Genomic DNA, 23,093 nt, shown 5'->3' with positions numbered 1-23,093 from the left:
TGTGGCCACAGTGCTGAGTGTAATTGTCAAATTCGGAGTCCCAGATGGCCCTCCGTGGCCGTGGGCCCTCTGCTCCCACATCAGTGGCACATAAACACGTTCACATCATTCACTCCTGACTCATTAGATTCAGCCTCCCTTTTATGATTTTCCTTCGCTGCTTAATTCCCCTCACTGTTCACTTTAAATCTGTGTATGACTGCGATTAAATTTTAATATACTGCTGTGACCTTGAGGGAGAATTTGTCCCTTGTCAGTTTTAAAAAGGGATATTAGCACAAATGTATTGTTAATTATGGATATAGAGAGAATGGCAGGCTTTGTTTTGGGATAGAATCATTTATTTGGAGCTACATAAGTTCCAAGCATTCCTATACTTGAAGAAAACACGTATATTTGTATAATTCAACAGCCAAACTTGTTGGTCTAAATTGTTCTGTGCCAGCATGAAGCACATCAGTATGTTGAGTTGGACCAAGCAAACGATTGATTGATTATTCAGCAAAATGTCAATTATCACATCTTGGCCTTATTGCTGCATCATTATAAGGTAGTTCTTTCTCTCTCAAGTGCTCCAATAAAGTTCAATAACCATAATTCCCCAAAAATGCTAACATGAGAATATTCTGCAGTCTCAGCACAAGTCTGTATAACAAACATCTAACCATCTGGTTCATAGTGTAGACAATCCGTTGAGGAACAGAGCGATCTTGTATACCTAAAAATTCAGTTGCAGTTAAAAGCAGGATATTTGTCAAAAACAAAGGCATGTGCATGCATACAATATGTGTTTGCCAAGCAGGTATGTAACCCCTGACACGCCACTCTGCATGCATCTGTGCACGCACACACACACACATGTCGTCACTCGCGGCGGTTGCCTCGTGCTCCCACAGGGAGGGTCTATTGATCAGAGAGGAATCTCCCTAATTAGGCCTGAACTGAGGAAGGAGACAGCATGAGGTGAGGGGGAAGGAAACACCGGGGAGGGGAGAAAGGAAGAGACAAAAAAAAAAAGTAGAAGAGAATGCGAAGAGGCAGTTTGACTTGTTGCTCCACAATGGATCGACATGACAGAGCAGACAAGCAACAACAAAGGGAGGCACACATGTGACGAGATAGGAGAGAGAACGAAGACATGAGAGGTGTGAACACAATGCAGAGGGCAAAGTAATGGAGGTGCAGCTCTGGATTTACCATTCATGCTCTTACAGGATCCCTTCCCAGAGTGCATTGCTCCAGTTTTAGGAATGGGGAGGAAACAAAGGCAGAGGAGGATTTGATTCCAATCACCCTCCGAGCATTTCAGTTCTCCAGGGGTTCAATTAAAAGATGCAATTATCTTTTTCACAACACCACCTCCTCCTCTTTGTTTTCTCTCTTGTTTCACAAGAACTTCTGTGGCTGCAGGTTTGGTGTGTGGCTTCCCTGTGTTATCCCACTGCCAGCATGAACATCATATATGCTACCATCTCACTAGGAGTGCAGTTCCTTCAAGTGGTCAATATAAGGTGAAAAAAACAAAGCAGTCATGTGCAGATGGGAACATTGATGCATCCCATCCTGAACATGTTGCATGATAATTTACACTTGTGAAAGCATTTGATCAGTGTGAATCCATTCAAATCACTCATTCATGTATTATTATTATTAGTTTTATTATTATTTTGTTGTTTATAGGAGTGTGCAGGTAAACAAGATCTTAACATAATTAACCAGATGAACTGCACACAGGACCTGAATAATTTAGACCTACTGGATAATTAAACCTCCTGCTTTAATAAAGTGGTTACTGACTTATACATCTTGTGATGTAATTAACTTACATGCCAAACAATGCCACTGCAGTTATTAAATAACTTAATAGAGCAGAAAAATGTTTCCCTTAGTTTTAAGTTTTATTTTTGTTGGTTTCAGAACCACCTGAAATTATGAGGGCCATATTGGCCATATCTGAACACATTAGATGTGACCTCCATTCAATGTAATGTCCAACATTAAATCCTCCTTGATTTTAAAACTTCCCGGCTCCCAGTGATGTTTCTACTGATACGAATCTGGAGCTGCTGCAGTGACAATAAATCGAGACAACAGACAGTGTAAAGGACAACAATGTGTCCTGGAGGTTTTCTTTGTCACATCTCGTCCTGTCTGTTACGTTTTTTTCTCTCTTATTTCGCAATTGTCTGTTTCTATTTCCTGTTTTATTTTGGTACTTACATCTTGTGTCATTTCAGGTCACTTCACTTCTGGTCCCTGGGTTTTCCCGCCTTCTGTGATTGTCCGCCTCGCTCTGGTTGTTTCCACCTGCGTCCTATCGTCGCTCTGTCCTCCTGTGTATATTTACCTGTTTCTCTTCTCACTTCTTTGCCAGTTTGTTGCAGTTCATAGCTCTCCGCTCCAGCGTTTCCTTTCTGGGCGTTTGTTAGTGTACGACCTGAGTTTTTGTCTCTTTGCATCTGTCTTTGCGTGCCCCTTGCCTGTACTTCTGCCTGAGTGGATTGATTTCTGGAAAGTTTTTTTTTGACCCTGCCTTTTGGATTATTCCCTCGACACTGTCGCCTGTGGTTTTTCTGAACTGTTTTCAGTAAAATCTGTTAACCAAAGCTGTGTTTCTGAGTCGTGCTGTTGACTCCTATACTTCCTGCCCTGTTAGTCTTGGTAACCTGTGTTCAATCCTTGTGTCAGGATACATCTGCCCTACTCGGGTGACCCTGAACAAGTTCCTGATTGCTACCCAGCTCCTGTGCTGTCGGCAGGCCTGATCATACAGGTCATACACTATCTGGGTGTGGTGATTACAGTGCAACAAAAACGTATAGTGCTTCATTTCTTATATTTGAGCCTATTCAGCAGATTTGGGGATATTTATGATATCAAATGGATAATTTGTGCTGTGGAATGAGGCTTTAATGCAGTTAAACTGGTATTCACTCGTTTACCAGGGTGGTTGCTGCAATTTAGGTTTTTTTTTTACAGAAACTAGCTTGACAATCATATCAGTGGTGCGGCTGTCTTTGGGGTTTTGTCTTTGTGTCATCAAAATCTTGGATGTTTTCTTATCAAATGTCGGTGTCCATTTTCCAAACGCATGAATTCCTACCTTTTGAGGGAATTCAAATGCCTTTGGATCCCATCAGGCGACAAATCGGTCAGCTCACAGCAGCTCCTGCTGTCATGTACTGTAACAGCAAGCCATTGTGCTTCTTAATTTCATTTTCTGACACCAAGAAATTCAATCCCTTTCAGCTAATTGTTCAGAACTGTAGGAAGAAGAAAAAAAAAATCCAGATAATTAACAAGATCAAACAAAATAAATGTCCAACAAAGAAGATGTCATGTGCAGTTGGGGGCTGATTGTTGAGACAGGACTGAGACAAGGCGAATGTCGTTGTCTTTAAGGAAGGCTCATTAAACATCCCATTTTCACACAATATGTACACCAGCTAAATCTAATGAAGCTCCATAAATCTCTACGCAAAACATCAGAGAGCCGTCGCACAAAGCTCTTCCCCTCACCGCCTCCGCTTATGTCGGTCTAAAATTGCACGGGCACAGTGCCTGAAATGGTTTGGAATATTGAAGGCTGGTGCTGTAAAACCGTGTTAATTACGTGGGAGTCAAAGTAGGCTTTTCAGTATCATTTGTCAGGAAATGCAGAAAACTGAAGAGCTCAGCAACACAAAAGGCCACTGATGTTATCGTAAACTTGAAAAAGCCTCCTAGTTGTCACCTCATCAGATGTTAGAAGCTTTGTTTTCTCGGCTGTTTCTCTACAAATGACTCAGCCAAAATGAACTCAATCTGCACTTCAGTTCATGCAAACAGAAAAATATTGGAGCAATGCTGAAACAGACTATTTTGTGCAACAGAAAGGAGTGAGGCACTCAAAGCCTCGTTTTTACAGATGCCATTGTGTGAAGTCATTAATGATTCTATCGAGACAAAACCTTGTTTCTTCATGTGCCAAATGTAATAGAGCTCAAACGGTGCCATGCTTCAGCAAGGCAAAGACTTCTCTATCAACAGTTTTCACAGTATCAACTGGAGAATCATTAAAGCCAACGAGAAAAGGCGCCCTTTCACATTTTAGATTCTCCTAAACAGACAGAGGACAAAGCTGTTTCCTTTGTTCCCAACCTACAGTGTTTTTTCACTGTAGGTTGGAAGAAAAACGTTGTTATTTGAGGGAGCACACTGACATTACGACATGTTTTTCTCATCTAGTATCTAGTAATCGGTCTCCTCTCATCAACCCCTGCTGTTTACAGCACATTTACATGTTGGTGGGTGTCATTATTGTCCTGTTTTTCAGCTCAGCTCTGGAATGCACACAGCTCAAACGTGCACATGACGGCCAGCTTAGATTCATGAATTTGTCAAATAAATTGGGTTTTGAATGTAACATGCATCAGGCGTTATATTTCCATACACAACACATTTTTGAGCACTGTGCTGGAAAAGAGGCACAAAACACAAGCAGATCGCCTTGATGGTCAGCTCCAAGTCCTCCATGTCTCATTTTGTTACCCCTGCAGGAAGCTTATGCTTTTGGTTCCATTTATATTTGCTGGTCAGCGTGATATCTCAAAAAAACAATAACCTAACAACAGATTTCAGGGAAACTGGGTGAAAACTTAGTCCAAAAGACAAATAGTAATTAGTATTTCGTCTGAATCCAGATCCAGGTGTGGAGATTCTCACAATACAAGACGTTGGAATTTTTTAACTCATTTCCCACAAGCTTCTGCACGAATGAGAGTGTACCCACATGAAGAGAGGCCCAAAACATCAAACATTATCATTTCAAGTGGCCGCTCCCTAAAGCACACATATGATTCCAACGCATACTCATTCCGTCATGAGAGAGCGTTAGAGAGAGTTTGCTTTCATAGTTATGCACATGATACACAACTGTACATCGCCTCTGAACCAAATGATGATGCAGCTATGCGCTCCATCACTGAATGTCTTCTAGCAATAAATACATGGATGAGCAATAATTTACTAAAATGAAACAAGGATAAAACAGAAATCCTCCTCGTCGGCCCCAAAACAAAAAGAAAAATCATATAAAATGATCTTGGGCAGCTAACTCCGTGGGTAAGACCACATCAGACACATTTTTTTAATTAAATTAAATTAATTTTAATCAATTAATTAATTAATTTAATTAAATTAATTTTTGTACAACTCTTGGTGTAATCTTAGGCTCAGATCTAAGTTTCAAAGCCGACATTAACAAAGTGACAACAAAAAAAAGTCCATCTTAGAAGCATAGTTGAGGTGCGGCCGGTTATACATCCGACAGATGCCGAAAGTACTGGCTCTAACTGCATGATCTGAACAATCAAATTAACATAAATGTTTTAAAACTAGCAGGGAAGTAACAAAGTATATTCACAAAGTCCAGCGTGTTTCAAACTCTTTGTTCTTCATTTTAAATGAGTATTATATTCATTCTAATTCGTCCTCCATAATTAGTTAAGCCTTGAGTGTAACAATATGCTTTGTGTTGGCTGCTTGTTAGCTAATCCTGTCCATGGGGGTATTATTGTAGGACTATTACTTGCAAATGAGTATGAAGATTTATGAAATTACAGTACATCTCAATCTGTATGCATGTTCTCAAATTTGTGGATGTGTAAAGAAATCTTCAAACATGAAATGTGATGTCTGCTGAGATTTGTGAATGCACAAAAGTAACTTTAAATGTGTAAATGTGTACATGAATCTGTGACCTCACAGATGTTTCTTTGCAGCAAAGGCCAAAGAGACTCCTCAGCTGCAGACAAACAGACACACAGATTTCAAGCACAACAGAAGTGTAGCAAAAGTCACGCAAAAGGATAGCCGAGTGACATTCATACCAACAGTAAGAATTAAGAGACCCCCACCATACATGTATATCAGATGCATATAAAGTGTTCTACTTTCAACAACAATTTGTGTCTGATGTGCTTTTTCCACAGTAGAGAAATCAATTCTCTAGTAAATATGGGGAAATCTTCTCCTTTTCACTCTTTAAAAATCCCAGAATCTATGAACATGTAAATATGGATATGCAAATATAACTGTCGGACACAAAATAACTAATACTTCTAATTCAACTTGCATACATGAATTGGACCGGGATTTATTTCCAGGCTATTTGTGATTTCACAAATCACGCTCGAAGGCCCACGCCTAAAAATCTGATTTGATCGAAGTGAAAGCAGCCTTCTAATTTTAAATTATGCACGTTTACAATGTGTGAACACATTTATAAATTTGTGTACACATAACAGTTCCTTTTACACACCAATCTGAATACACACATACCTCCAGTGTGTGCACACTTTTCATGACTCTGAACATGCATTTGAAAATAATATAGTTGGAATAATACCCCCATACTGTCACCTACTACTACTACTTACTACATACTGTCATCTTGTGTGTGAATAGCCTCTGTGCTGTACTGCTGCATACATCACTGCTGGAAGTATAAAGCAGTGAACACAGGTTCCCTCTGCTGTAATCAGCTGTTGGTTTGGGCTTATTTTTCTGTGTGCACACAGAGAGGGAAGATTAAAGGATTGTGGAACAGAAATGAGAGGAAATCGTTGTAGTTTGATATGAATGCAAATGCGAGCATCCTCACAGAAACAGAACAGCAGTTTGTGTACCACTGTGCTGCTTTGAAACCTTGCATATGTAGCTGTACTGTACATGCACATATATGTATGTATGTATGTATGTATGTGTGTGCATGTGTGTGTATAGCAGACAAAAATAGGAGGACCTGAGAAACTGTCTTCCTTCCAGCCTTCATGCAACATTGATTTCTTCTATTGATTGTGTATGTCCTTCAACATTAGGCAGACAATTCACATAAAACACACAGACACGCACAAAGACAGGAACACCTCATACAACAACACGCTTGTATGACAGCATGACGTGTCGCAGGTACATGGAAGCAAATAAATGAAGGTAAAGCTCTCCCCTGTCTGGAAGCACACATCCTCCTCCTTCTCTCTCTGTGTCCGTCCCTTCCCCTCCCTCCGTCCCTCCAGGTAACAATGTGTGCCGAGGTCACGCAACAAAGAGTCATGGCTTCCTCGGTTTAATTTGTGTGAAGACAAGGTGGAAATCTCTTCAGTTTCAATTGCCTCAGCCGTCAGCCTGTTTTCCAACAATGAAAAGTGAGCAGATGACCTTGTAAGGCCAGCGACCAAGAGAGAAAGCATTAATATTTCATTCTTACTGGGCCTGCTCGTCGCCTCTTCTCTGCCTGTCTCTCCTGAAGGGGGATGGATTGTGACTGCGGCCTGCAGCAGATCTCAGGCTGCTGAATCCTGACCAGGCTGCCTTTGAATGAAAAGGATGGGGGTGCATGTCCTGTATTTGTATGTACAGTATGTGTCCATATGTGCACAGAATATTATATTTATTTTCAATCTCAATTTCAATTCTTAGGCCAAGATAAGCATGTGGGAAATACAAAGTGCATATCACAGTGTATTTGTGTATCACATTTGTTGATGAATTTAATTATATTGTGGAAATTTGGCTCGAGAGAGAAATAGTGTATCTGGCTTTTCATGCATGTCAGCAGGTGCAAAAAAATGTATTAGACAATGCTGCCATATGTGAGACCACAATCTGATATACACCGAGCTGCTGTTTGTGTCATTCAATTACCAAAACCAGGTTGTAATTGTGTTTAGTTGAAATTTAGCCAATAAAAACTCACAGCTTCGCCAAATGACTTCCCACAAAGATGTCCTCAGGGGGCCACTGGAGAAATGTATGTTAACATGCTACGGGCATGTCAAAAGAATGACCTTTGGGAAAGAATTAGATTTAGTAGCAGACCAGTTGAAATTAGCATATCCAGATGTAGCCAGCTTAATTTGATTTCATTGCATCAATTGGATTTCATCTGCTGTGCAGCAATAACCATAAAACCAGAGGCCTGGACTTCACCGCGGCTGTGCGTCAATCACCATCACAACTCTGGGATGATAATAAACCGATATGAGCGGGGAATGATAATGAAGAGAACAGTTGTCACACGAGGCCCGTCGGTACGCTTTGCCAACTACAAAACATCATGACGAGTGTGGCGAAACTGTTCTATAATTGTAATTTCTTTATTTAGACCCTGAAGGACAGAAAGCAACTAAACTTGATGGGCTGGGTTTTTCCCTAAAATTCCTTGCTTTCATTTTGTTTACACGAGACATGAACATGTACCTCCGTATTACATGCTCGTTAAGGTCGTAGTTCTAACAGCAATTAAATGTCAGCATCTATGTACAGGTCAAGAGGTGAATGTTGCCAATTATGTTCTGCCATATGTGGTGTACTGTGGTGAGGATGGAAACTGATGACTAACGAGTCAGTTGCTGAGATACTGCACACTCAGACTTACAAACATGTTTCCCAAACTTTTAATATGAGTGTCATTTCTGTATGGACAGAAACGGTCCCAAACAAACGTATATTGCAACATGTTTTTGTGTATTAAATAAAATGTATAAGAAATTAAATTCACAAGGACATGCGCACACAGAAGCTCTATATATCCCAGCGGAGCATCTCTCACCAGCAGGTAGCTTTTTATTTACTTTCCCTCTACTGTGATTAAAAAACAGTGTAGCTGCCTGTGGAGACCTTCACTAATCATTACCATGTTAATAACTGCAAAATACTCTGATGTAGCAGGAACACGGGGGCTACCACACAGCATGAATACAGAGATAAGGGTAAGATAGGTTTCTTTAAAAAGGGAAAATAAAAAATTCAGGTAAGGAAAAATAAACATTGGGAGCTGTGCAGTCGACCCAAAGAGCTACGGGTGTTAATTCCAGATGATTGCCTCCAAGTTTTACCCGAGTCACGCGAGAGATGCACTGATGGAGGTAGCAATCCCTGCTAGCATCATTAGCCCTCTCCAGCTGTTTCAGTGACATTTGCACTTCATCTGAACCTCCAGCGTCCCTCCAAACTACTGCTGCAGCCAGAGCACTTCAAACACACGAACAGTAATTTAGGCCAATCTTCGACCCTTCTGGAGCTATAATGGAGGCCTCCTTCCAACACAGACATCAATAAAATTGCTATGTGTGTGTGTCTGTGTGTAGACGTGCATTTGTTTTCTTTAGTTTTTTACCTCCCACACATTCCCACCACCATCACCTCCACCGCAGCCAATATGGCCGTTGTGAACAAAGAGATGGTCTTCCATTAGTGTAATTGGCCAATTTAGCTGCTGCTGCTGCAGCTGAGGGCGGCTTTATACAAGTGGCTTTTCATGAATAACAAATTGGCTGTTACCTGGTGACTGCAAGTCCAACAAGTGGGCCTGTCCACTGGGGGAAAAAATTGCACTTATTTAATTTGAATAGAAATGTGCTGTTTTACTTTTCTAATATGTGCATACTGCAGATGAGGAGTTAGCTTAGTGCACTATAATAACATTTGCATTTCATAAAATAATAAAATATGGATAAAATAAATAAAGGTGAAATAGTGTGTTCATTTCTTTACATCCATCTATTCACAGTGGAGTAAGTCAAGGTTCTTTGTTCTTCTATCTGCTGCCAATTCCTCTTTATGTAATTGTGTGGTTGGGATTTTTTTTTTTTAAGTTATCTGTTAATAATTTGACAGTGTTTCAAATATTGTACAAGCCAACCTAAAAAAATATAAAAACCCAAACCTCATCGACATCCGATGAACATTGTGGTTACAAATCTCAACAGTCAATAATTGAAAGGTGACAATGTTTGAACACATTTAATTCTGCTTTCATCTGCTGCATGTGTACTGTGTGCGTGTGTGTGTGTGTGTGTGTGTGTGTGTGTGTGTGTGTGTGTGTGTGTGTGTGTGTGTGTGTGTGTGTGTGTGTGTGTGTGTGTGTGCGTGACCTGTGTGTGTACTACTGCAGAGACCAGCTGATGAGCTGCCATCAAAAGGGAATGACCTTTCCCCACCTTTCCTTTGGCCATCGTGTGCGAAAGGCATTAACCCTTCAGGCTCCTTCAAACAAGCCACAATCAAAGAGCATGCTGGGAGCCCTGTGTCTTTATTTATGGATGTGGCACCGTGGTTCATTTCAATTCAATGCAGCACTGATAAGCTACTTGTGATAGCCCAGCAACAGCCATTCCCCAACATTTTTCTTCAAGAAGACTATCAGGGAGGCAGATAAGAGAAATAACAGAATGACTGTCCCGACTCTCACAAATGAATTGCAACAAAATGCTACGAAATTGTCGAATGATTGTGCTCTTAAAATGAAGACTCGAACAACGAATTCATTCAGAGTGATATTTAAAATGTAGCTCCTCTCTGCAGGCCTTCATTACACTCTTCCACATATGCAGAACATCATTAGCTCCCTCTTTACAAAGTGGATGCTCTTTTCTAATTCCTCTGATATTCTTTCAGTTCTACACTTTCTTTCTTCATTATGCATTTAATCTCTTGAAAGTTAAAACTGACAAAACATTCAACCTATAACCTAGAGAAAATGGTTCAGGGGGTGGAAGATGTATTGACATATTTCACTTTAATTAAAGTAAAAACACTACAATTTCAAAATACTCCATTTCACGTAAAAGTCCTATATTCAAACTGTTTCTGGAGTAGATGTGAGTAAGTATTGTACTCCTCGTGTTATGTTATTTCAGAATTATTAAATGCACTCACATGTAAGCAGCATATTAATGCTTTAGCTGGCTTTTGATTTTGATCTGACCGACTCTATACGAAGCCCAGGTACGTTCAGTAAGGATGATCTGGTCCCTCACATTCTGTCTTTATGGGTAAATGTGTGCCAGTCCAACCCAGTGTCACACCAAAGTGTGTCATTAGCCTATTAGTCCAAACAGCATACTGTGTCTGTGTCACATTTTTGGCTCGCCTACATGGTTTGGTTTTCCCAAACCTAGTTGGGTTGAGCCACCAAATGGGTGGAGAGATTTATTTTCAGAAATCCATGTTGCTTTCTCACGGACTCAAACCCGTGGCTTCCTGTGTGTGATCCACGCAACCATCTGACCTAATTACTGGATCACTTTTATACTTTGTCACCTGACCTTCAACACACGGCCTCCTTCTTCGAGCCAGGTTGACAGTGCGAGACGAGGATAAACGTTACACTGACACTGTGTCCTTTAGTGGACTGACGAGTGTCTCACACGCTCTAGTGTCATACTGTACTAGCTATTCCTGCTATTCTATCGTCTCCATCACTTCTGTTTTCCCATGCAGTCAAAATAATTAAACTCACAATTTGGACATAATTACATTTGTCCAATGATCTTTCTGCCTGAGACGTCAAACCAGGCAGATCCTGTTCTTTAAATATCTTTGTAATTACATCTTTCTGCCTTTTCAGACCCTCCAATGTTCAATCCATCTCATCACAACTACCTCACCCTTTGGATGTCCAAGGAGTCTCAAATGAAGTATCTCAACTTCACCACCACCAGTGTCTGGACTCTGAGGATTCTATCTTTTAGATTATGCTCTGGAAAAACACTTTTCATTGTATTAGTGCTAAAACATTTATTCTATTACGTCACTCAATTTTGTTTTACACTTAAAAAAAATCCGGCCCTTATTTAAATAATGTTACACGGTTTACAGTGGATCATATTTTATATTCTCATAATAGGTTTGAAAAATGTTAGTCCGCAAAATACCATGAGAAGTGAATGCAGCAAAATAAAAGTTACAATACTTCCTCTGAACTGTAGAGGAGTAGAAGTATACAGCAGCAATCACAAGTGATGTATGAACTCAAGAATCAGCTGATGGAATTTATAATGGCAGAGCGTCAAAGTTTCGATGTCAATCATGAAACATTCAATGTATTTAAAAGAGACAGTTGAACATGAAACAGATGAAACATGTCTGTCAGTGCAATCATCTAATCTCCATTTCACTGCTGCTCTCCTCCTCTAAACACATACATTGGGGTTGTTTGTTTGTTCACGTGTAGCTGTCACGTCTGCACAGCACTCATTTATTTCACTTCCACATTCACATAAAACCTGCTCAGTGAAGGAGGGGTTGGGGGTTGGAGGTTGGAGGGTGGTGGGGTGGGAGGAGAAAGACAAGAATAACAGAGACTTTGATTGATTGCCTCAAAGTGGAGTCAGTGCCTGTGATCAGCTTCTGGATGATCCATCAGTCCTCATACAGGAAGGGGAGTGACGGCACGAAGGAGAAACAAGCTACTAACACGAAGGCAGGTGAAGCTACAGTCACAGGCAGGCAATTACATTTGCCATTCCGTCACATAAATGTCATCTGGTGTTGGAGTGTAAAACTTTACGGGAGCCTGTTCTTTTTCAAAGAGACACAAGTCATTGTTTTGCAAGTCACGACTCTCAGGTTGTGCCGCCAAAGTCGAAACAGGCAAGTACGAATAACACCTAAGTCTTAAGTACGTCTTAAACGTGGTCACAGTCCAGGACGAGCATCAAGTTAAAGCAGCTGCAGGAACATATTTTCAAAGGTCAGATCATAGCTGAGTTTAGCTTGATTGCAGAAGTGGATGTAAATGGGGGGTGAGAGTACACAAATCATGTTAGATGTTATTGATTGAGAAAAACAAACCAAAAAAAAAAAAAGTCAAATGCCGTTTTCGACAAATGACGCAGTATTACAAAATCAGCCTTTACAAAGTTTTTTTTAATTTTTTTTATTAGAAATGCTCTGTGCATCGCAATATCAGTCTTTTAATGACATTAAAATCACGCTTTCACTCACTGATACTTTTCCCTTTTGCTGCAATGAAATAATTTATCACCTGATAAAGTTGCAGTTTATCTTAAATCAAAATATACGTAGAGATAATTAGAAACTTTGCTTTTAACCTGGAAAATGTGCAGATACATCTTCCACCAATCAGAGGTCGGCAATCTGTATGTAGCCTGAGAGAGAGAAAAAACACCGTCATGTGTTGTCAAAGTAGCGTAGCCATTATTGTAAACTGGAAATAATGCAGCCAAAATATAAAATATAATCATCCAATAACTTTGTAGACTTAAGAGTATCTCCTTTTTACAGTATTATAACTGCTAAAACATTGACACAACTAACCTGGCTATGAAGTGATGATAAAAACGGTATAGACATGGAAGATGACCCCCGGCACCCAGGGGAGAGCTGTCCGAGCTGCACAGCTACGCCCCCTCGGTCTCTTTCAAGGACACAGTGAATACAGTTCACCACCACTGCATACATACACACACACACACACATACACACACACACACACACACACACACACACACACACACACACACACACATGCAAGTCAGGCTGTTAGAAGCACTCACACTTAGGATAAAGGCAGGTTTGAACTCACTTGAGCACTGACTGATGTATAATGTGTGTGACTCACACATCTTTACTGTGTTCTAGTTAACGGTTTTAATGGTAAAATACTTAAATGAAACACAAATGGTTGACGTCAGCTAGAGACGGGGTGACTGTCTCAACAATAGCAAGACCGGAGGACTCATGCAAACTTTGATCTGATGACTTTGTAATTGGACATCATGATAATAGATGGAGCATATTTGAGGGTGCATATCTCATCTGACCTGCAGAGGGCTGTTTATACTACAGTGAGACACAGTTCATTCTGCAGCTCTGTTAGCTTCTTATCTAATCTCCTCATATCTCCAGATCCCAAAGACAATGTGTCCCTCTGCACAAAGACCCTCTTACTGTGTTTATTTCACATGGTCATAAACCAGTCAGACCACCAACAATGTACCATAAAAAGGGAGCAATTTAAATTATTTTAAATGCAGCCCTAAGTTATTTAAATGTTAAGGAAATCCCTCATGAAAGCTCTGAAATTACCAGAAATCCCCACACTCAGTACTCACTCTGCCAATACGGTGAACAGGATGCTGAAAGGAAAGCGATTTACTCTCAAATCAATTATGAAACCGAGTTCAAAGCAAGTTCAACTAATATACTGTGAGATCTTTCCTGATAATTTCCTTTGTTTCCATCGCACCTTGTGGAACAAACTGGCTTGCATTGCACTCAGCTGACATGATCTCACCCCATTGGCCGATTCTTCACCTGATTTGTGAAAAACACAGACTCGGTTGGACATGAATTGACTTGTGATGGATATGTGTCGCCATGTTGCCCGGCAAAATTACAATTAGTCTCCTGAAATGAATGGAAATGTAAGTGAAGTGACCCCGGCACAGCCGTATAACTGGGACCCAGACAGCAATGAAGAAAAGAGCCGTCTGACAAAAAGGGGGGAGGGGTGCTGGAGGGTGACCCCTGTTTGTATATAGGGCCTTGTCAGATGAGGACTATGATTTTATTTAAAGGAGTCAAAGCGTGGTGCTGTGTGGCTGTGGATCCCGGCCAGATGGACTAACACATGGCCTCAGCATTGTCATTCAGATGTAGCGTGTGCCGCGTCGCTCTTAATAAAGCACGAGTGCATTAATTTAAAAGCTTTAAGGGGGAACTATGGAAATTTGTATCATCTGTTACTGTGATTTGGGATTTAAACATGCGTTGGCTCAACTTTATACCATGTTTTCAAAAAGTGTGTCCAGTATCTTTATCACAACTTGCATCTTAGGCAAAGTGATGAAGTCTTTAGTCATTGTGCATTTAAACAGTTACAGGAAATTATATTTTTATGCCAATTTGTCAAAACTGCCAGCAATCATTAAACTTCTAAACATGACTGTGGGTCATAATGAGCTGTTGGCACTAAAGACCTATGGGGATGTTTTTTGGAGGAGGACAGTCTCGACCGATCATAACTTGTCATCCTTCACCACCCGCATGATGTCATCAAGAAGTAAAAAATGATGTAAACAATTGATGCAATCTGAAGGAAGACTGAGGACAATATAAGTCGTCTAAATCAATCATCAGTTGTGCCCAACATCCAGTTTTGCTCCCGACACCCACATCTTTGGAGTTATGGTATAATCAGGCTGATATTGGTGATATCACACAGATATTAATCTGACCTTTTAGACCCCTGGCATATATAATCCATTATTTATTTGCTTTTAGCGTTGTTTTTGGTCTCAGTAAACCCCTGAACAATATATATGGCTCCTCCCTGCTTTATGCTCCACTGTGTCTGTCCAACCAGTCTGTAACTGGGTCTGTCGGCTGTTTACTGCTGAGCATTGTGTAAAGTGAGTTCATGCAGCTTTTGTTTGCTGCCAAGGCTGATGCTGTGCGAGCGGTGATTGTTAACAGCGTTGCTGTGGGCTGGACAGAGAAACAACGAGCCAAAAATCATTAAAAAGCTCCGTAAAGCTGAGGAGAGCTGCAGATTCAGCTGGTAAGTCTCTGTAGGTTTATCTCTTTGCATTGCCATGGTCATATTATCATTTGATACATTACTATACATATGTAGATGCTTTGACCATCATATTTCCCTGATCAACCTTATACAAGAGCCTTGAGAGCCTTAAAAGAATAATGAAAACAATACCTTGGCTGCTAGGAACACTTCCTGGCAACCAAAAACAATATGTCTCTATCTACCTGGAATCTTGAATTTCCTTTAAAGTGTTTCTGTAGAAATCCTATTTTATTTTAAAATGCATCTCTTGCTTCAGCACTCGGCTGTATATGTCTGTATTTCTGTCTGCAGCGATCCACGTGGCGGTATTCAGAGCACGTTTCTGTAGCTGTACTTCTGTGGCGAACCCCGAGAAGCCAGGCTGAAAGACCAGCTCACACCGTAGACAGTAGGTGAACGGAGGTGGAAGGCTTTGTTGTTGTTGGCACACATTGTTTAATACCTCCCCCTCGTTAAATGTGGAACCACGGCTTTGTGGAAACACCAGGGAAAACAACAATTTAGCCTGACTATCATTTCCACAGAATCTGATTTAATTACTCACTGGCTGTATGCACACACACACACACACACACATACACACACACACACACACACACACACACACACACACACACACACACACACACACACACACACACACACAATTATATATAAAAAAAAAGTTCAAAAGTATTTTGTGAATGGCATCTGCTTGATGAGGTCTATGCAGTGATATGACACAGCTCATCCACTGTGGTTGATCCTGGATTAGTCTTCACACTGTATTTTCAAATATGAGTCATGTAAAACAACTTTTATTCTCATGAAGAGCGACGATGCTGTTGTTAGCATCGGCATCTTAGTCTGACATCCCTGAAACTCTCATCTTGAAGTGATAACAGCTGCCTCTCTGTACTCTGAGCTTTACAGCGGTTTCATCCTGGTAGCGGATGATTCATTTTGACTCTCTATTTGATTTTATTGTGAAGTTTTACACATTTTTACAACTACATGTCTAAATATGTTTACTGTTTTTGTAGGTATTTGACAATCCACTAAAAATATGTTAGGCTCAGTGTATGTGCTTATGTATAGTCATCGATTGGTTTTCTTGCAGTTTATCTGCATTGTATAGAAAATCTGTCAATGGAAAATTTCTTCGCAATCAAATAATAAAAAACAAATATTTCTACTGGTGTCTTGATAGTTTGCTGTGATCATGTTTCAGTTTGCGTCAAGGTAATAACTGCTTCTCTATTTTGTGAAAATGAAATACAGAAAAACAAAAAGAGAACACTATGTGACATGGCGCGCATTGTGTCATCACATCAGTTGACATACAGTATAAAAAAAAACTAAATATTTGTGCACAATTAATTGGCTTTGTACGTAAGAGACACAAGGAAGAATAATGAATGTTATTCTTCAACAGAGAAAATTTGGTTGTGTAATTGTGTTTGGACACATTCAAAGAATATATAAGGAAATGCTGTAACAATATGGGGATGTATATATCAGACCGAGGTAAATGAAGGTCTGTGTCCATGCAGTTTGCAGACTCAGAAGGAGAAAATGGATTTCAGGAGTGCAGCCACAAATCCTGCTCTACACTGTAGTGCAAGCATCATATGGGTGTAAATCCAGGGAATGAGAGTTCTGCCTGACCTCAGCAACAACGCTACCCTCCAATCACCCTCCGCCGTCCCATCTCATTTCATCTCTGACGCGCTCTCCTTCCCGCTCACCTTCCATCTCTGCCGGCGATATAACTTTACAAGACCGACTCTTGTATTCAGGCGCTCTCAGAAGAGCTGTGTCGGCACTACCTGTGGCTGGGGATTTCCAAATTTATTACGAAGGGGGGCTCAGGTGTCTGAAGAGGGACAGAATAACAGGGGACCAGAGGAGAGGCGAAGATAGTGTATCTGGGTGGAGAGGAGGGGTGTGAGCTGGAGTGGTGTGCATATGAACTGACATCCTGTTAGTGTTTACTGAAACAAAAAATCATACTCAAAGCCTTTAAAGGATCATGAAACGGTTACATGTTTTAAAGATCACCTTATTAATGTGTCATCCAGGAACTACAATAAAACAGGAAGGTTGTCTGACAACTAACATTTACTTTCTAAAGTAAAACCTTTTTATTTAATTTATTTAAGATTGTCTTTCAGCCAGAACTCACTCAAACCAACAGGCGAACCAATGCGAGACACTTTCACATTAGTATCGAACTATTACTTAGGAAAATAAGGAGGAAGATATCAGACAATTAAGTTTTAAAATTAGAGCCATATACAGTATGCAGGTGGTGTAAATAATATCATATCCCAAGGTTATGTGAAAAATTAATGCTGATATATCCAGAATATTGTCCTGGAGAAGTGTCTAAACTGCAGAGCTCTTTTAAATTATGTTGTATATATTTGAGTTAGTTTTAACAAGGTCAGTCGTCCTGTCACTCAGATTTAGACCTCAGATTTTGCTCTAATTGGGAACTTGCAGACACCCTTAGCAGCACAGTAAAATATGAAACTTGGCTGAAATATAAAAAGGTGAGAAAATGAAAGAACTTTTAAAGGAAAAAGATGCAACTGAATTTAAAAAGAGATAAACTTTGGATGTGGGATTATAAAGATTTTTTTAAAGCGTGTGAGGAAGTGTGTTTTCCATCTAACAGCTGAGGAGAACAGAAAAACATAACTTCAGCGTATGTAACCTGTTTTCAAAGGCCGTGTTCTCGTCTCTACAGTTGCTGATCGATACCAATGGCTTCTCAATTTTGCCGTGCAATGAGTTCTCAATAAAACCGGTGAACGGGTGTTACGCCCCCTCTTTCCTGTTACTGAATCCAATTCCACAGACAACTCTAGCCTTGTCCGTAATGGATTCTCTATTTCATAGGCTTTGGCTTTTGTTCCTATGGTGCTTGGTTAATATTTCAGCCTGCTGTCTCCCTTCCCTGCACAGCCCACTTTGTTGTATTGATTTATTTGTGCATCCCCCTACATAGCACCTCTGTGGTGGGAAGACGATCTATTATGGAATTTAATACCTTTCATAGAGCTCATTTTATTCAGTTTTTTCTTTTCTTTCTCTAGAAAATGATTGGAGGGATTCGTTGTGTTTCCCATGTGAATACGACTGGTCTGAAAAGCTGATGTCATTCATTTAATCCTGAGTTAACTAACAAACAGGAAGTGCCTTGTGAGGCTGAGTTAATTGTGAAAAGTGTCCTCCTGCCTACCATTTATAGTTTCAATTAGCAGTATGGACACACAATGTCTGAAACAGACGACTTCCGTTTCCTGCTTGGTGTTTGGAAGAGAGGAAGCAGGATCCGATGATCCTCCAGGATGTAGAAGGATGCTCATCGCACAGACGTGCAGAAGGAAGCTTGAACCCAGGACAAACAGCTGCCATCCTTCCTGCATCCTGCATCCTACGCTCAACACCTGGTCACTTCATTACAATTACCTCTTCCCTCGGTCTGTCGTTACACACACAAACACAATGTGTCTCCCAGCAGTGTGGACCCTTCATGGTGAAGTTATAGGGATTGAAGCATATTTAATTTCAGTAGAAACCAGTTGGATGACCATCTGTAACCCACCAAACAATCTGTAAAATCCAAATCACCAGTCCTGGTGTTGTTGGTTGTTACAGTGCAAAAAGCAAAAAGCTGCACTTACATATGAATTAAATATAAATGAAAAATAGTCATTGATGAATTCAATTTCATGATGAAAATAAGAATAAATCCACAAATTGAACAACTGAACAAATAAAATAAACAGGATCTTCTTCAGAAGTTGATTTAGCTGCTCGACCAGTTAACAGAATTCTCCACTCAGAAACATGATGGCGGTAATGTTAGCTAACATAACTGGTTCAAAGGAAAGACTATTTGTGAAGAAGATGCAACCACAATCCAACTGTTAAATTATACGAGAAGCAAAACAGATGATGCGAACCCTGCAAACATGCAGGCAGCACGAGGGTTTTTAGAAAAACATGAGCTAAACCACACCAATCAAAGCCTGGGGATGTCTTCACTGTCAGTCAGCTGTTTTTCCTGTTGCTGTCATAGAAATGAATATCTAACCCCTGAATGAATATCCCAACATTTTAACTTAACCCAGACTGAGAGGTATTTGAATAAACAGGTTGGTTAGTAATCAGGCTGAGAAAGCACACATAGCTGCTACAACGCTAAGAGAACAAAAGTGACCAAACAGCTATATTCACATGTGTTGAAGTTCAAGGAAAGCAAGATGAAGATGGTTGTAGCTCCAGAGTGCTTAGAGGACATTCAAATGTATAAAAGTTAAGAATACACAACAAAAATGAAACAAACAATTAAAGAAAGCTAGACTCGATAAAAACAATTAAAAAAAAGAACAATAGCGAAACGAATAAAACATAAATAAAATGAAAATACATTCCTGTCAAAAGCTACAAAAGCAAAGGTACAAAAACAAAACATTTGCAAGTTAAATAGTGAAAACTGATCATTGGAGATGTGGGATAAATGTGACATGGTCAGATGAGTAATCCTTCACCATATTGTAACAGAGCAGGCAGAGATGAGCCTGAAGACTCGACCAGCAGGAGGTCTGGGACCACCTGGGCCCATAAAGGGAAACGACACTGCAAATCAATACTAAGTTATTGTGAGTAATCAAATGTATGCTCTGTTAGAATATCTCTATCCTAATGGGATTAATCTCTTCTAATAAGGAAGGAGTCACTGAATGGTATGAAAACACTGCGAATGCTTCGCTGTGGACTTTACAGAAAACAGATCTCAGCTGTGGGAGATTTGGAGCGACAGGTTACACAGAACTCTTCACCAACATCGTCAGATAACCTAATGAGAGGATATCTTCCTGAAGAAACTCTCCCGGAGAGCTCCTCACACCAGAAGAATCTATAAAACGGAGCATTTAAACTGGGAAACTGGAGATTCAGTGTGACCCAACACATCACCAACACCTCCTTTAATTTGAATGATCTATTCAAAGCCCCACTTATTATCAGGAGAGAGTCATGTTCACTAAAGTTGTGTCAATCACAAAGTCATCCCTTCTGAACCCATCTGGGATGTAAGAAGTGAGGACTGCTGTCCTGTGAAATGACTGCAGTCTTCCAGACTGGAATAATGTAATTACCCAAAAGAAAACTCCACTTTGTCACAATTATTGCAAAAACACTAATTGAATTACAGACAAAACTGAATAGACAATGATAAACAGATTTGAAATTAGGTGAATTCAATTGTGAAATTATAGAGCCTATTATGATTCCCTCATCTCAGCATAACGGTTGATGATGGCTGTACATGATAATTGCATTCTGCAAATTGCAGTCTTTTTAAATTAGCTTACAATAGATTGCTTAACTGTGTGTTGTATAGATTTTGGAGCCAAACAGGAAGTTTGTGAATGAGAGGATTTCAGTTAACTGAATTTCTGATCGCAAATTCCAGCAATATATTTCAAATAATGTGAACATCTGTACATACAGCTTTGTCGATATTCTCCGAAGGTCTCCGCCTCCACCCCGTTAACTAAATGTTAAATGCAACTTCCACCCAATCGTTTCAAACTACCTTTTCATTCAGTACGGTACTTCCTCATACCTGCTGTGCAGAAGGAATAGGTTCAATCCCAGACTGAGGTGCTTTACTCAACTGGCAGCGATTACTGAGTCATACAGCACGCAGTGTGGGACTGCTTCATAATAAACACGTATCAATGAGGAGGACAATAATTACACACTGTGGTGGACTTTCTATTTAGTTTAATTTTAAAAGTTAAAAGGAAGGTAAAAAAAAAAAAATCACATTTTGACAAACGCACACTATTTGCACACACCTTACGTTCCATTTATTTCACCTCAACCCTTTCCCAGAGACAGAAGTCGTGTCTTTCATTTATGTTAATTTCACGTTTTCAGTTCAGCTTCCTGCCGTCGTTTTGATGCGCTGTGATTTATGCATGCTTTATTGATCACCTGACATTTTAAATAGAATCTTTAAAGTGTCAAAGACAGCCTGAAATGAACAGCTGTCACCGCCAACAAAGACACCGTCAATAAAAGATTTACAACAATAACTGCTTTCTGAGAGATTATGTCGTGACTTCCCGCTCACACATCAGTAGGTAATGATGGAACTGGAACTGAACCAAACCACAGCCTCGTATCTCCATTTGTTGTTCATTGAGAAACTGAATGTCGGCCAGTGTTTTCATCTGCAGAGAGGAAAAATGAGTCCTGAAATCTGTGCTGAGGCCCCATGAAGAGTTTTAGGAAGTAGAATGAATGTCAAACGTAAAACAGCACCTGCAGTGTGTTATCACTAAATATGAGCTCCTCCTGTAATCCATCCACACCATGAATCTACACCCTGAGTCGACTCTAAGAAAAGCAGGAGCACAAAGAAACAATCTGCATTTCCAATTGATTTCCCTAATCACTCTACTTTTTTTTTTAGGAAATTTGGCACCAGCACAAGTGCACCCAGCGTGTCCACAGTAGAGCAGACATAAATCAGGCCCCACTGGCAGCAGCATATATCAGAACTATATTTCCTTGGCATCGATCGTCTCTCGGACAAGACTGAGGTGAGGACTGTGGAAAGGGTAAAAATTAATTTCAGCCTTCAGTCTCTTCTCAATATCCCCAACAAGGAGGGGTGGGCAAGAGCGAGGGGGGGAATTCCTCCCATTCCCCGCCCATGTCTTCTTTAATCCATCAGAGGTTGACGGCCTGCAAACACACAAGGACGGGCTCTTTTTTTTTCCAGCACAGGACAAAAGAGCTGAAGGGTGAATTCAAACTGGCCATGGCAGTAAAAGGTGCTCTGAGTCACATGCTGTGTTACTCTGTTTCATGAAAATGATGTTTGCATTCTCCAAAGATATACATCATACTGTCATTTCTGCTGAATAATTTAATATCCTGGTAAACACTCTTAAACACACATTCTGTTTGTGCTTCAAATTATAAATATTATAATTAAAACAGGAGGAGATATGGGATTTGACTGTTAGATTAAAATCCTGTTGGCTCCAGTAGCTCTTTTAAAGGAGCTACCGAGATTTGGGCAGCTCACATTTATAATACTCTAATTGATTTGAAGCAGTGTCCTGCTAAAAGAAGAAAATACGAGCAGAGCAGAAAGAGTCTAAAGACTCTCAGGATTTACATTCACATTTCTGAGCTTCAGAGCAAAACCAAAGGGACACTATGAATGTCCAAAAGCAAAACAAAAAATAAATTTACTCAATCTGAAACACACACACACACACAAACAAACAAACATCAGGTTTGTGTGCATATATAGGCCTACACACCTACACGCAACTGGAAAGGCTCACATATACTCTCATACTGAAGCCCACACAATCACACACAAAGATAGTGGATTTCAGATCAACGCCAGAGGAGAATCAATGGATGGTGGGGGTGGGGAAGGCAGAACCGCTCATAGCAAAGATATATTTAGAAAGGTAAAAGACCTGCAATTGGGACGACTGCAACAGAGAGCAGGGGAAAGTAAGAGGAACGGGGAAGAGGAAGGAGTCTGTGGAGTTAATTGATTAAATGAAGGTGTTGCTGCTCACCTGCAGCACATTACCTGCACACCTGATCTGCACGTCCCACTGCCAAAACAAAGCATGTGGCCTCTTGCAAACCAACAAGCTGCCATTTGTCCCATCTTCTATACTTCCTGTCA

This window comes from Embiotoca jacksoni, unplaced genomic scaffold, assembly GCF_022577435.1.
Source record: "Embiotoca jacksoni isolate LCO1_2020_lvr unplaced genomic scaffold, fEmbJac1.0.p SCAF_33, whole genome shotgun sequence".
Taxonomy (NCBI): Eukaryota; Metazoa; Chordata; class Actinopteri; family Embiotocidae; genus Embiotoca; species Embiotoca jacksoni.
The sequence above is the reverse complement of the archived record's forward strand: the minus strand, read 5'-3'. Positions refer to the sequence as shown.